The 15,733-nt window shown below is 42.4% G+C and overlaps 1 protein-coding gene across 2 annotated transcripts in view; it reads right to left on the bottom strand.

The window, feature by feature from the left end:
* Ptpra (protein tyrosine phosphatase, receptor type A) overlaps positions 1 to 10,508 on the bottom strand; it is a 217,590-nt gene extending 207,082 nt beyond the window's left edge. Inside the window, exon 1 of one of the 2 annotated variants that reach the window (XM_004634249.2) lies at positions 10,224 to 10,508. The gene's annotated coding sequence lies outside the window, so the exon portion shown is untranslated. The remainder of the gene's footprint in view (positions 1 to 10,223) is intronic. The other variant, XM_023718560.1, reaches the window with a different exon arrangement.
* Between the last annotated feature and the right edge of the window lie 5,225 nt (positions 10,509 to 15,733).

Genomic DNA, 15,733 nt, shown 5'->3' with positions numbered 1-15,733 from the left:
AAAAAAATAAAAGGATACAAAGGAAAGATCATTTTGTATTTATATATACAAAATAGGATAAATTTACAGCTACTTTTGCTTAATTCAATGAGAAGAAAGAGGTGTACTAACAGTGTTTGGACAGAATATCCTATCTGCTTCTTGTACTTAGTGGATAATCACTAAGAAGATAACAATGTAGAGTGTATTGACTATCAAAACTGTCCTATTAATCAACTGTGAACCTGCTCATTCATATTTATTTCTCAATAAAAAATATATAAAAAATTTTTTTAAAAAACCTATGTTGGGGCCATAAAAAGGAATGAAGTATTGATACATAGCAAAACAGGGAGAAACATCAAAAAACATTATGCTAGCTAAAAGAAAATGCCACATAGTATATGATTCCATGTGCAGTATATGAAATACATACAATAGGCAAACTATTGGGACAGAAAAATTAGTGGTTACCAGGACCAGAAGGCGAGCAGAAGGAAAAGTGACATTAATGGGGTGTTGAAAGTGTCCTTAAAATAATAGTGATGGCTACAAAATTTGATAAATAAACCAAAAAACACTGAATGGACACTTTAATGTAAGAATTTTGCTAGCATGGTAGCACAGGCATGTAATCCCAGCATGTAGGAACTATGGTAAAAAGACTGTAAGAGGTCAGCCTAGGGCACACAGTAGACAGTCTCAAACAAAGCAGAGAATGTATGTAAATTTTACCTCAAGAAATTTTCATATTTTAAAAGAAATCACAATGAGGAATTGCTCTCTCATGGAATATTTCAAAGAAAAAAAGGTAGTTACTTTGTGCTGAGGATTAAACTCGGCCTCACACATGCTAGGCAAGCACTGTACCTTGGTCTATCTTCCTAAATCAAAAAATACTATTTTCATTCACTGTTAAAATTTTCAATATTTGCTAAGTAGCCACACCTACACAACTTTCCTGCCATAGGTCACAAAAGAAGTGGTTCTTCCTAAATCCACCACTGAAGGAGGCTTTAAAAAGAGGATGGAAAGTTCTAGTCCTGCCAAGGAAACTTATTAAGACTCTCTCAAGAAAAAATAAACAGGGGCCAGCGACATAGTTCAGTGGTCTAAAGCGCCTGCTTAGGCAAAGTTAGGCAAAGCACAGGGACTATGGTTCGATTCCCAGCACCAAATGCTATGCCAGCCTTGCTGCCAGGGCAGGCTGAGCCGCTACGAAATAAATAAACAGGGCTGGGAATGTAGCTTAGTGGTAGAGCACCTCTGGGTTCATTCTCCAGTGCAGGGGGCAGCCCTTGAACTTACAAGGAATCTAATAATACTGAGATGGGCAAGAAACATGCACTTTTTAAAATTTTTAAGTGCTGAGATGGAGCTCAGGCTACGCAAGTACCACTGTACTCTACCACTGAGTTACACTTCCAGTCCTGGATTTTTTTTTTTTTTTTACCAGGGATCGAACTCAGGACCTTGCGCTTGCCAGGCAGGTACTTAAGCCACTGAGCTATATCCCTGGCCCCCAAAATATTTTTTTTCCCTGCAGTACCGGGGATTGAACTCAGGACCCTGGATTCTTACAACTGTGTAAGAGTCATCCCTGGTATGATTTAAATCTAAAATGTCCCTCCAAAATCTTATGTGCTCAGAGGTCAGGGTCTCAGAAGGTACCTGGCTCATGAGGGCTCTAACTTCAAGTGGATTGAAGAATCGATGAGATCATAATTTGAAGCATCAGACGGTAAGGGAAACTCAGAAGGTGACTGTGGGGCCTAGGTCTTCGCTTTGGCCCCTTCCAGTCTAGCCTTTTCCTCATCTCTGCTTCCTCAATGCTGGACCAACTTCCCCCACCACGCCCTTCCACAATGTTTCTGCTTCACCACAGGCCTCCAGCGTGAACTGAAACCACTGAAGCTATGACACACTTATCTTCCTTAGTTTTTTCTCAGGTGTTTTGTCACAATGACAAAAGGCTGACTAACCCACAAAGCAAAATTTGTTCCAATTTTTTTTTGAGATACTGAAGAGAGAAGCTACAGACAAAATCAACAACATTTTCATTTCATTCATTCATTCATTCATTCATTTATTGAGTCTTTCAATGTTCTCCTGTCTCATCCTCCCAAGCACCTGAGATTACAAGTGCATATCACTACACATGACTGTTCTAATACTACTTTTTTTTTATAAATTCAGCAATATTTTCTATGCATCTTCCAACAGTAGCGAAAAATGTATTTTCTATTTTCCATATTAGTCCTTCTTGTTTGCTTAAGTGAGAGTGGGAGAACCTATCAATGGTAGATGGCTTTTTGTCTTTTATAAGAACAAGAAACCTCAGGCTGGAGAGAGATTTCAGCGGTCTAAGCGCCTAATTGGCAAGCGCAAGGACCCAGGTTCAATCCCTAGTACTGCCTGCCATACAGGCCACTAAAACCAAGAAAAAAGGTGAAAGCCTGTAATCCCAGTGCTGGAGAGGTTGAGATAGGAGGATCACTATGAGTCCAAGCTGCATAGCAAGACCCTGTACTAAATAAATAAATAATTTTAAAAATATATTACAGAAAAAGAAAAAGAAATGTCAAAATACTATATATTTTAATCATTAACACTACTGGAATTGTGTGCAATATGTGATTAGCCTATGACTTTAAGCATTATTAAAAAAACAGGAGGCTGGGGATGTGCCTCAGTGTAGAACACAGCTTGAGACCCTGGGCTTAATCTGTAACATTTCAAGAAAAGAAAAGTAAAGTTCTAGGGGCTGGGAAGATGGCTCAGTAGGATAAGCGCTTGACTGGTAAATGCAAGGATCTGAGTTCAATCCCCGGTTCTGCAAAAAAAAAAAAAAAAAACCCTCTTTATTCAATAACGGAACTTAGAAAAAATGAGGTATACCGATGAATGTCCATTTTGTATCTGTATATTCAAAGTGATTAGGATAGATATATAGTTGCATTCTCTTAATGAATAGAATGATTTGTTCTAATGGTGTTTGTAAATAGGATCACAAGTCCGCATCTTGTACAGCAATTAACCACTAAGAAGAATATATGCAGTGTATTATTTGTTGAAACTGTACTTCCGATTTGATTTGAAACTGTCTCATTGCTATTTGTTTATCAATAAAACTTTGGAAAATAAATAAATAAATAAATAAATAAAAAAGAAAAGTTCTAGATGATTAGTTTTCATATCTTGGTACTAGTGATACCCTCCTATTTTATTATTTACTATCTCAAGGCTCTGCATACTCTTCTGTTTGTTTTTGAGACAAGGTCTCACTATGTAGTGGCTGGCCTTGAGTTCACTTATACCTCAACTTCTAGGCGTTGGGAATACAGGCGTGCACCACACCATGCTCAACTACACACTCTTAAAGCAAGATTCTGAAAAATTGGATCACAAGCTCAAGCCCAACCTGGCCTGGGCATTTTTTGGCAAAACTCTGTCTCAAAGAAAAAATAATAATAATTTTAAAAGGGGCTAAGGATATAGTTCGATGCAAAGGCCTTAGGTTCAACCACCAGTACAGGAAAGAAAAAGAGATACAAATTTACATTTCATGTAAGATTCTTTATTTTTCCATTTTAATAAGAAAACTGATTTAATTGACTTAACTGTACATTGAGGGCTGAGGAGATAGCTCAGCTGCTTAAGTGCCTACTTACCAGTACCAAAAAAATTATACATCGAGAGGTGAATTATAACCAAAGTAGGAAAGAGTTAGCTCTTTCACCTTGAGTGTTTGCATGTGCTTATCCGTTTTTCTCTAATCACTGGTTGCCTTGCAGGTCCATTACGTAATGATCAGTTTAATGAAAACTGGATAATACAAACTGTGAGCAATATGTTGCAATCCACTGAAAGCAAACAGATGAATATGATTCTGCTCACTTAAAATTCCCATTGTTCTTCCTTCAGGATACTCGAATTTCTATACTTAACACATTAACACTGTAATCCACACATTCCAGAAGATGCTGGCAACAACTCTTGAATAAAGTTTTCTTATTTTTTAGATAAAAACAATTAAAAGTTCTAAATTTTGTTCAAGCACTCCAGTGAACTGTCTTATCTGCTTCACTCTGAAAGTTACTGCTTTCTATAGCAGCCACAGTGAACTTTTATAAGTCAGACCACTTCAATATCCTGCTTAAAATCCTTCAATAAATTAGGTCTGCCTTCAACACAAAATCCAACATCTGTGCTTGTATATTGGGCAGACTATGGCCTCTACTTTTCTCTAGTTCAGTGGTTCTCAGTTCTGACTATACATTAGAAACACTAGACCAGACATAACAGCACATGCCTGTATTCCTAGACCTATAATTCCAGTCACTCAGGAGGCTGAAGCAGGACTACTGCAAATTCAAGGCCAGCCTGGGCAATTTAGTAAGACCCTATCTCAAAATAAAAAGGGCTAAGGACATAGTTCAGCACTCTCTGGGTTCAATCTGCAATACTGGAAAAAAAATAACCTGGGGAGTTAATGTATATTTAAATATTCTTGGGGCCGAGGAAATGGCTCAGTAGAATAAGTGCTTGCCTGGCAAGCGCAAGGGCCTGAGTTCAATCCCCGGTTCTGCCAAAATAAATAAATAAATAAATAAATAAATAAATAAATAAAATAAAGTGAAAAAGACTTTAAAAAAAAATATTCTCAGGCTCTACTGAAGACCAATTAAATAAAAATGCTTGGGGGTTGGGTATTTGCAATCCTGATTTTTCTAAGTTACCTAAGAGAATTAAAATACACAGGGCTGTTAGTCACCTGCCACTTCCTGCTCCCATGGTCAACTACCTTTAGGTGCTCACCAAGCTCTCAATTCCCACCCCCTCAAGCGTGATGTACCTACCAGCAGCAGCTGCCTCACTCAGGGAGCTGGTTAACAGTGTGGAATTCCAAGTTCTGAATAAATAAATAAATAAAAATAAAGTGGCAATTCTGCAAGTTTCTCTGATAGTGCATGTGTACCTTCAAGTTAGAGAAGCACTGGCCTGAGCTACCAAATCTCTTCTCAGTTCAGGGCCTCTGAAAATCCTGTTTAACTGCTTAAGTTCTCTGGCACTCCCAAGATACCCTATCCTTTGCCTTTGATCACATCCATCACATCTGTAATTACCATAAAGTGATTAATGCCTGTCTACTGTACTAACCTGTAAGTACCACGAGAGACATCACATCCTTATTACTCCTGGGTATCTCTTGCTTCTAATACAATGTCTGGCTTTTTTTAATATCTCATATTTTATACTGATATGACCCTACTCTAAATTTCCACTGTATCTGTCTTTTTTTTTTTTTTTTTTTGGCAGAACCAGGGATTGAACTCAGATTCTTGCGCTTGCCAGGGAAGTGCTTATTCCACTGAGCCATCTCCCTGGCCCCTAGTATCTGTCTTATTAACCACATCTTTTTTCAATCATAAGCTAGCCTTAGCTACATAACTCTTAGGTATATCATAGCACTGTACTTACTGCAAAATCTAAATAAGCAGCTGGTCTTTTCCTACAGAAATGTAAATTAAACTTAACTCCAAGTACCATACATTTCTTTTAAACTACTAATCAAATATTAGGTTTTATTTGTGATAGCACTCGCTGGGGAAACATACCAAAATTGTTGATAATGCTGTAAACTTGTTCAACCTTTACATGTAGCAATTTGGCATTAAACAAAACCTTTGACTTAGTGAGTTCACCTGAGTAAGGGTCCAAGAAAAATAACAAAAAAGAAACTAGTATCTGATGATTACAGATGAGACTCAATGTTAAAATGCTTGGCTCCCACTGGATTCAATTACTGCCATACCCCATCACACCCCAAAAGTGAAAAGAAAATAAAAAAGACTATATAAACTATAGCTACTGATGCATGGAATACTATACTGTGACTTAGAACAACCAAGATACATAAGTGAGTATAGTGTATTCTCGTCAACAATTCAAAAATCATATTCTGTATGCAATGACTGAAACTATTAAAACAATGTCCCTACACAAACAGATGTGAATTTAGTTTATTCATAAATATAAGTTTACATTTACTTAATTTAGCAAATATAATTTTACACCTAATGATTCTCTTTCCAATAGAAAATATATCAAAATAAATTTTAATGTTATGTGTTTGTTGCTCAGATTTATTAAGTTTCATTACATTATTGCTATTTTTGTTGCATTTAGACTTACTTAAAAAAAAAAGAAAAAGGAGGCCGGGGAGATGGCTCAGTAGAATAAGCGCTTCTCTGGCAAGCGCAAGGGCCTGAGTTCAATTCTCAGTTCCACCAAAACAAACAAACAAACAAAAAAAAAAAAAAAAAAAAAAAACCAAGGGCAAGGGCCATCCCTCAGTAGCACAGTGCTTGCCTTGCAAGTTCAATTCCCCGTACCATAAAACATGTCTTCAAACTGGGTGTGATGGACTAGGCTTGCAATCCCAGCACTCTGGGAGTTGAGGAAGGAGAACTGAAAAGTTTGAGCCCAGCCTGGGCAGTACAGGAATTTAGAAGAATGCTTTCTCAAAAAGAGGGTTATGGGAGGAGAAGTGAGGGCTGAGGATGTAGGTCACTGTAAAGGCCCTAGTGAGATCAATTCCCAGTAGTGAAAGAGAAAACAAAACTTTGGGTTTGACATTCAGAAATCTTTAATAGTTACTGCACTAGAAATAAAAAAGAGGGGGCTGGGGATTTGGCTCAGCAGTAGAACGCTTGCCTAGTAAGCTAGAAGCCCTGGGTTCAGTCCTTGACACCAAAAACAAAAACAAAAACAAACAAACAAACAAAAAAAAAGATATAAAAAAGAAGATTCTATATTTGGCCAGTTTTCTGCTTATAACTCAAAACTTGTATCTCACTTTTTCCAGTGATGATGAAGAAAAATAACGCCACAGTATTTACGAATTGATGCTGAGTGCCCCCAGGAAAAGTACTGGGCAAATACAAGTGTCAAAGCTGGAAAAATAGAAACTACCACCAACCAACACTGACATTCTTGTGTGTAAGTCATTTTAATTATTAGCCTTCATAAATTAAAAGAAATAGGTTAGAATCACATGGTAATGGGCAGTGTTACTGGAGAGGGAAAAGTAAAGCATCCCTGATTATCCTGCTGGATGTTCTGGGTCCCACATTTTGGGAAAGAGCACAAATTGGTAAAATTATCTCATAGATGTGATAGTTTTATTTCATTTCTAAAAGCAACTGTAGGGCTGGAGATAGCCCAGCAGCCTAAGCCCCTGCCTGGCAGGCAAAGATCTAAGTTCAATCCCCATACACCATGCCTTGACGGCCCTGGAATTCCAGGCATGCCGTGTGGGCCCCAAAACCTGGCGTGGTGGTGCATGCCTGTAATCCCAGAGTCTGAACTATGTAGTGAGACCCTGTATCCAATAAATAAATAAATAAATGAAAATTAAACATTAAAAACAAGTGTATACCAAAAGAATGTATCATCCTTTTCAATAGTTCCACTCTAAAAATGTATTGTTCTGATAACTTTACTCGAAAGCATATAACAAAGTACATACAAGAATATTCACTGTATTGCTATAAGAGGAAAATCTTGAAATACATGTTTTAACGTCAAGATTAGTTACAAATACACTCAGACATATAGCTTATTTCACTCTATAGACATACAGTGAAAACATGTCAATGTAAAGAATGAACAACTAAGTACTAGTATGTCATGATTTCCTAAACATGTTAAAAAGTATGTACCACAATGAGAGGAGTATAGGTAGGTAGACACACATTTATAAAGGAAGAAGGCAAGGAACAGAAGCCAGAAAATTCACATCTCTGAGGAGCAAGTTAGCAGACCGGAGACCTGGAGTCAGGGCAGGAAATTTATTCTCTGTAAGTCTTTTTGTACTGCTGAAATTTTCCTCTCATATCCTTTAATTACCTTTTCCTAAAACTAAGCAAGATTATGTCTTTCCCTGGGTCTAACAGGATGTGATCCTACCTCTCTGGGGCACGGTCACTGCCTGTTAAATTGAACAGTGTCCCTAACTGAATAATGCCCTTAAATAATCCTTCCCAAAGCCCAATCAGCCCAAGAGCCTGACCTCCTATAAGCCCTCCAATGGCTCTCTGCTGCCATCCAGCTCAAGTAGACCTTGCTTCCTACTCCTCTTTCTCCTACCGAACCTATGTTTCATCTCTACCCAGCTCCCCAAGGACAGCAAATCCTACCTCCAAGTTTTCTTGTGGTGTTGGCACTTTCCTAGGCATGATGTCCACCTCACACAAACTTCTACACATCCTTCAAGACCCAGGAAAGCTTTCCCAGACCACCCAGAGAGGGACTGCTCCCTGCCCAGCCTGGTGGAGGGTTGGAAACAGACTCTGCCAGGATTCAAATCCTGAGTATTTCCTCATCTGCCCACCATATGGCCTGTTTCCAGTGCTGCAGAGTAGAAATAAGCTCCTTTGTAATACTGAAAGAATTAAATGAGGGAATTCATGTAAAACATTTATTACATAGCCTGTTACAGGCAAATAAAAGACAATAGCAATCATTATTACACCCTAGTAGCACCTGTGATGTAATTATTTATGTCCATCTGTCCTGTGTTAATCTGTGAGCTCCTCACTTTCATTTTTAAATACAAGTATTTCACCTGGCAAACAGAAGGCACATGAATACTTGTATACGTAGGTAAGAGAATTTGCCTTTCTGGTTCTGTATTACATGTATATGCTACGTAAGTTGCTAAAAGATAGCCATAACCAGTCTTTTAGATCCCAACATGCCTAAGAATACATACAAGTCAGGCCACTTTGGGAAAAGGTGAAAAGTGACAGGGGCTTTTGGTCTTTCGAGACAGTCAAACAGACTAGAAACCACTGGAACATAACATCTGCCAGTCCCCACCTAGTGATTACTTACAAGGGTTGGGTGGGATAGACACAGGAAGATGGGGAACTGTAGGTACTACAAGTCTTGAGCATGCTCTCAAACAGGCCTTCAGGAAAAGCTTGTAGAAAATTCTTTTGGAAAACTTATAAGGATTTATGAGATAATTATGAAGCATTCTCTCAGCATGGAAAGATGAAGGAGATACATCTCTTGCCCTTGAGAAGCTTCTCAAGTGAGAAGGGCTTCATAGGAAGACATGGAACCAGACAAGCAAGAAAGATGGAAGATACAGGATCCCAGAAAACAAAAACTTCCTAATATGTGAAGAGACAATCACACAGCTCTGAATGGCTAGGGAGGAAGATAAAGGAAAGAATTAAAAGATTAGGCCAAAAAACTAAGTTGAGTGCGGACTGTCAAGGGCCTTGTTTATCACCTGATAAGCATTTTGAGCTTCATTTGTCTCACCAGAAAAGGAAAGAAGGAAAGCAAGGGAGTTTTTAAGTAAACAAGTGACAGCATCAGATGTGTGTTTTTGAAAGGAGTGGCCAGGCAGAAAGATGTTCGCTCTTTCCTAGTCAGTCTTCTGCCTCAATAGATGGCAGGTGGCAAGTGATCTCCGGGGAAATTTGACTGTTTCAGAGCTGCAATCTCTACCTACCATAGGCAAAGATATTGGGAAGCTATTCACTTACCTACCTTGGAGGACTTCCACCATACTGCTTTTCCTGCCTTACAAATATAATCACTGCCCACACACACACACACCCTTAAAATTAGGCTTAGCTCTGTCGTTACAATTTTTATTTTTAGGAAATACAATTAGGTATTTATTTTTCAAAAAAATTAAAAATAATTTTCAAAATTTTATTTACCGAAAGTAAAAAAGGAGGAACTCTACATTCCCAAGTGGTTCATTTTAAATTCTGGGCAGCTCTGAGCCACTATTTCTCTTCTCAACAGTTGGGAGTGGGCGGCAAAAGAGCCTGGGAGGTGTGCAGGGGAGCTGGGGGGCTATTCAATTGAAAGAAAAGTTGGTCTCTCCAAGAGCAAATTTTCTCCTGCCAGTTTTCCTCTTCCCTCCCATTAAATGGACTTGAGCAAACCCTGCTCTCTCGGCTCCAAGTTTCTTTTTTCAGAATGAACTACGGCAGCGCCCTGGCCCAGCCCCAGGAGGACGCACGCGAAGTTCCTGGGTAGTCCAAGGGGTCGGCGCCCAGTCCGGCACATTTCCGGGGACCCCCTGCCCCCAACCCTGCAAAGATGCGGGACCCGACTGCAGAAGCCCGAGGGGTTCCACCTGGATAACAGGGACGCGGGGACGGTGCCGGCCGCGCCCGGAGCCCACCCGGGCGGTGCCGGCCGCGAACACTCACCCAGTCCAGCACTGGGCGGGACCGCTGGGGACTCGGACGGCGGCTCCGCCTCGGTTCCGCGGCGGCGTCTCGGCCCGCCACTCGTCCTCAGGGCCGCCGCCCGGCCCGCGGCTCGGAACCCCGCGGCGGCGGCGGCGGCCTCGCTTTCATGGCGAGGAGAAGCGGCTGAGGGAGCGACTCGGCAGGCGGCGGCGATGGCGACGTCGGCCCAGGGTCCGAACTCGACCGCGCGCGCGCGTCCCTGTCAGCGCCGCACTCGCCGTAGCCTCGCTCCCGACAAGGCCCCGGCTGTAAAGAGCAGCCTTATTGGCTGTTCAGAAGCGGGCGCTGGTTGGTCGGCACCGACCGGGCGTCGCCGGCCCAGCCCTCGCGCGCCTCCCGGGGCTCCCGAACCTGCTCCGGCTCTGGAGTGGAGCGGTTCCTCCAGCGAGAGTCGTCCCCATCCGCAGCCAAGTCCTCGTACAAGCGGGAACCTCAGAAGCGCCGGCTGCAGATGCACCAAAATGTTCTGCTTCTCTCCAGTCTCGGGCCCCTAGATCGAGGCCTTTCCCCCAATTTATAGATATGGAAAGTGAGGGCAGGCAGAAGTCACACCAGGGCTGCCTGAATGCCGACTTTCCATACCCGTCTAAATGGGATTCATTCGGTCTCCTTCCTATCTTCCCACTCCCTACTTGCCGTAGGGTTGTTGAAGGATGAAGGATCTCACTGAAGGCGAAGAGAAAGCTGCCAAGTCTTTAGAACCGGGCCTAGGTTCTTGGGTGCCTTCTGCCATCCATCCAGCCCACGCCGTCCCCGCCCGAGCTGCGGGGACTCTCCTCCGCTCTCCAGATGTCTGTATTGGGCCTGCCTAGACAAAGCTGGGTGGAAGCGCGATACGTGCGGAGCCTTTTAGGATAGGCCTCGCGAAAAGAAAACTGTCAAACCGCAGAGAGACGCAGACGCGCGTCCTCCAGGGGGCAGGGACGCGGTGCCCAACCCTTTCCAGAGGGCTGGGCATCGCGGTGTCTCTCATTTGGGCGCCCCTAAGTCGTTTGTCCGTGCGTCCAGCGGCAGTGGTCCCAGGATGAGCACCTTGGTTCTGCAGGAGTCAACTTACACGCTGCTAGTGGGTGGCAAGTGATATACCGTGGTTGTGGTCCCCAGGGAGGTCCCCCCCCCCTCCGCCAGTCGAGCAGCCAGGCATGACAGATTGCACAGGGGCGATCCCGGTGCGGAGGGCCCTTCTTCCCACACCCGAGTCTCATGCACCCTGGGTGGGTGGGGATAGCCGCAGAATTCTCAGGTCAGAAGCGCCCTGCTCTCATCCCACTTCCTCGGTTCTGTGACCAAACGCAGCTCTTCATGGCGGGGCAGGTGCAATGGGGACATCACGGAATAGCCTGCGCCGGCCGCTAGTTCCACAGGCTGATGCTCCTACATTTCCAGTCCCCAAGACCACCTGCTCAAGAGGCACCAATTTAGAATTCTATGTACTCCCATCCTCTTCCCCGCCCCCGTGTTTGTAGTTACTATATGCTGACCAGAGACACAGCCTGGGAATACCGGTTGTGACAGGTCTTCCCACAAGCCATGCCCTTCTTGGCAAGTAAGTCCCCACTTGTGTAGGAGTTGCGACTCTCAATCCCCGTGGGTAAGGCCAGCACACTGGTGTCAGTGAGACAGTAGGCCTCTGCCCAACACTCCAGCTCAAAGGCCCAAAGACCTACACGTCAGACTTCTGGAGGAGCCAGACAGGGTCACATTTCCTGGGAAGCCTAAACCCAATCTATCTGGAATAAAAACACAGCAAATCAAAAAGGGCTAGGCCAGAACTTGTAGTGAACTCAAGGTATGAAAAACACAAACCTGAAAAATAATTGACCTAGAAGTATTTGGTAGCTAGGAGGGCAGTCACCCTACCAATTTAGTTTTATCTATGTTTAAAGTCTAATCTACACTTTTTGGTTGATTTTTATTTGAATTTATTTATATTACCACAAAAGGGTTTGGCTCGTTACCTATATTTGCTACAGCAATGAAAGTGGCTATTAAAATGAGCAGTCATCCTTGACACCAAATAAAGGACCCCTCCCGGATCTTACCTCTTATGGGAAAATGCTACAGTTGGGTGTGATAGAGACCAGGGTTTCCAGCCCTGCCATGTGCTGGATGACTTAAGCCTTCTTATGCTACTCTCCCTGGACTGTGTTGATCATAGGCACATACGGCTTAGCAGGTAACCCTTTCTCAGCAAATGCTAGTTCCTTCTTTCTCCACGAGACAGGCACATTACAATGTGTGCGAGGATAACACATCAAGAAGAGGTAGTGTTGACTGACCCATCCTGGAAGGTTCAGCACAGCACTGGAAGACCATTTGCACAGGAAGAGAACAGAGGCCCACCCTCAGGTGCCTGTTAGTGAAGAGTTGGCCCACCTCCATTCTACTGGACTCCTGGACCAATGATGGCAAGCTTGTCAAAGCAGTGACACAAACAGCCCACTGCAGCACCACTGGTTTAGACCCTCTACCCCTTACCTCCCATCAGCACAAAGCCAGTGGGTGTCTTAGAAGAGAACCGGGAGCGGGAAGGGGAAGCAGGATTCCCAAGCCCAGGTCCACTGAAATGGGGAGCTGTGGGTCTTCTTGCTCCCAATTGTAGCTCCAACCCAGTCTAGTACTTGTCAGCCATCCCACAGGTGCCCCAACAGTCACAGGATTCTTGAGCAAAGAACTGGACTAAAAGGAGCACTGCAGGATGGGAATAAAGAACTTTTTTTTTTTTTTTTAGGCAAGTCACTTCCCTTCTCTGGGCCTCCTTTCCCCATCTAATGGAACAATGAGTCATTCTCTCAACAAATTCTTACTGAGTCCAGACCATGTGCTGGACACAGCAGGGAATAAGACTGAAGAGGCTTCTGCTCTCAAGGGCTCACATTCCACAGGAAGATGGACTATAAACAAACAAATGAACAAAAACATTTCTTAAGTGTTGTAATGAAAGTAAGTCAAGGCAATAAGAGAAAACTAAAGTTAAACGAGAGCCAAGTGCCTTTCCAGGCCACTGTTTAGCTGCAAGGATCATTTGCTGGGAGTTCTGTACTAGGCCAAGCCAGGCCTTGGTACTCACATGCTATGGCTACCACTGGAAACCTAAGCTAGAAGAAATGTTTCCAAATTTGTTTCCCCTAGTCCTATCTTAGCCCTAGCCACTGGGCCAGGACATGGCCTCCACCAAACATCACAGGCCCGCAGTGCAATTGTTCAAAGTATAACACGTTCAATTGAATAATCAAGGACTTAAAAAAAAAGTTTAATTCTGATTTTTATTTTGCAGTATTAGGGATTAAACAGTGTCTCATGCATGCTTGACAAAGGGTCTACCAATGAGCTAAACTTTCAGACTCTGTCACTGGGGTTTCTGACTTTTAAATATCAGTATAGGTGTATGCATTTATTTACTTATTTTTTTGTGGAACTGGAGACTGAACTCAGGCCCTTGCACTTGCCAGGGAAGCACTTATTCCACTGAGCCATCTCCCTGGCCCTGGTGTATTTATTAAAAAGCAGCAAATGTACATTTAAGATATGTGCATTTCATTACATGTAGTTTGCTTTAGAATGAAAAACTGAAAATTATCAATGAACTTTAATGAAACGTATTCTGAATGAGTTAGGCTATATTTTACTTAGAAATGCATCAAAATTAAATAGGCCGGGGGGGGGGGGAGATGGCTCAGTAGAATATGCCTGGCAAGCATAAGGGCCTGAGTTCAATCCCCAGTTCTGAAAAAAAAAAAGATTAAATAGGCCAGGATGGTGATGCATGCCTGTAATCCCAATGAGGGAAGCTAAGGCAGGAAGGTCACCAGTTCAACTCCTACTGTACTTGTACATTTTAGTGACTTTGTCTCAAAATAAAATATTAAAAAATAAAGGGTTAGAAATGTAGCTCAGTGGTACAGCACCCTTAAATATGATGTCCAGAGCTGGAAAAAAACAGAGTTAAGAAATGGAGGGGTCAGAGAGATAGCTCGGTAGAGTAAGCACTTCCCTGGCAAGTGCAAGGGTCTGAGTTCAATCCCTGGTTCCACCAAAAAAAAAAAAAAAAAGAAAAGAAAAAGAAAAAAAAAGAAATGGAGAGATGTTTGATAAATCAAGTATAGTAAAATGTCAAGGGTGTGGGCCAGGTTACATAGCTCAGTGGCACCAGCACCTGTCTGGCAAGTGCAAGGCCCTGAATTTGATTCCTAGTACCAAAAAGAAAAAAATGTCAAAGTAGAATCAAGCAGTGATTATATATCTACAGTAAAAATTCTTTCATTTGGGTTATATGTTGGAAATATAATAAAATGGAGGAATAAATACAAAAAATCCACAAAACTACTCTAAATTTTCAAATAAATCTTCCAATGTACAATCCCACACATGTACACATTTTCCATGAAGCTGTTGTCACAGCATGTCTTTTTTTTTTTCCCCCTTCTGGTACCAGGGATTGAACTCGGAACCTTACACTTCCCAGGCAGGTGCTTATGCCATTGAGCTATCTTGCTGACCCCCACAGTATGTCATTTTTAAGTTATTTCTCATGTTTAAAACTTCATGTGAGGGGCTGGGGAGATAGCTCAGTGGTCTCAGCACCTGCCTGGCAAACACAAGGACCTAAGCTTGATCCCCAGTACTGCATGCTGTGCTGGCCCTGGGTGCAATATGCTAGCCACCAAAACCAGGTGTGAAACTGCACTCCTGTAATCCCAGCCCTGGGGAGGCTGAGACAGGTGGGCCACTACAAGTTAGAACTGCATAGTGAGATCCTGTATCAATTTTTTTTTCTTTCCGGGACTGGGGATTGAACTCAGGCCCTTGCGCTTGCCAGGCAAGCACTTATTACTGAGCTAACTCCCCAGCCCTCAAATAATTTTTTTTTTTTAAATTTAAAAAACTTCATGTGAAAAAAGCCAGGAAGCAACATAAGCACCTGCCTGGCAAGCATGAGGTACTGAGTTCAATCCAGGGTACCAAACAAACAAAAAAATTTCAAGTGGGAAAAAAATGTGTATAGTGCTTAATGTTTGCATTCAATGGAAACAAGTGATATCACTTCAGAGATTTTTAGTCATATACAAATACATTCACAAAGTACTGGTGAAGCCTTCCATTCTAGAGAGGAAAGACTGGGCTGTTTGGTAACAACTATGTCACTGAGGACTAGAAAAGCTGGAGAAAACCTTAAAAGACAGTAACAGTTACAGGGCAGTAAGGAATTATTGGACCAAGACTGGGAGAAAGGAAAAAAAAAGGCCACAGTGATGAGTATTGGGAATCTTTTCCATTTCTTGGAGGTATCTATTTATTCCAAAGGCTGACAGGCTGTGCCAGAATGTGATTCCCAAAGGTGGCAACAATATTCACAGAACCGGGATTGAACTCAGACCCTTAACACTTGCCAGGGAAGTGCTTATTCCACTGAGTCATCTCCCAGGCCCCCAGTAACCATGTTGAAGGGTCCCGTCTAGTTAAGGTCC

The sequence above is a fragment of the Octodon degus genome, unplaced genomic scaffold (genome assembly GCF_000260255.1).
Source record: "Octodon degus isolate 3935 unplaced genomic scaffold, OctDeg1.0 scaffold00060, whole genome shotgun sequence".
Classification (NCBI taxonomy): Eukaryota; Metazoa; Chordata; class Mammalia; order Rodentia; family Octodontidae; genus Octodon; species Octodon degus.
The sequence above is the reverse complement of the archived record's forward strand: the minus strand, read 5'-3'. Positions and strand labels throughout refer to the sequence as shown.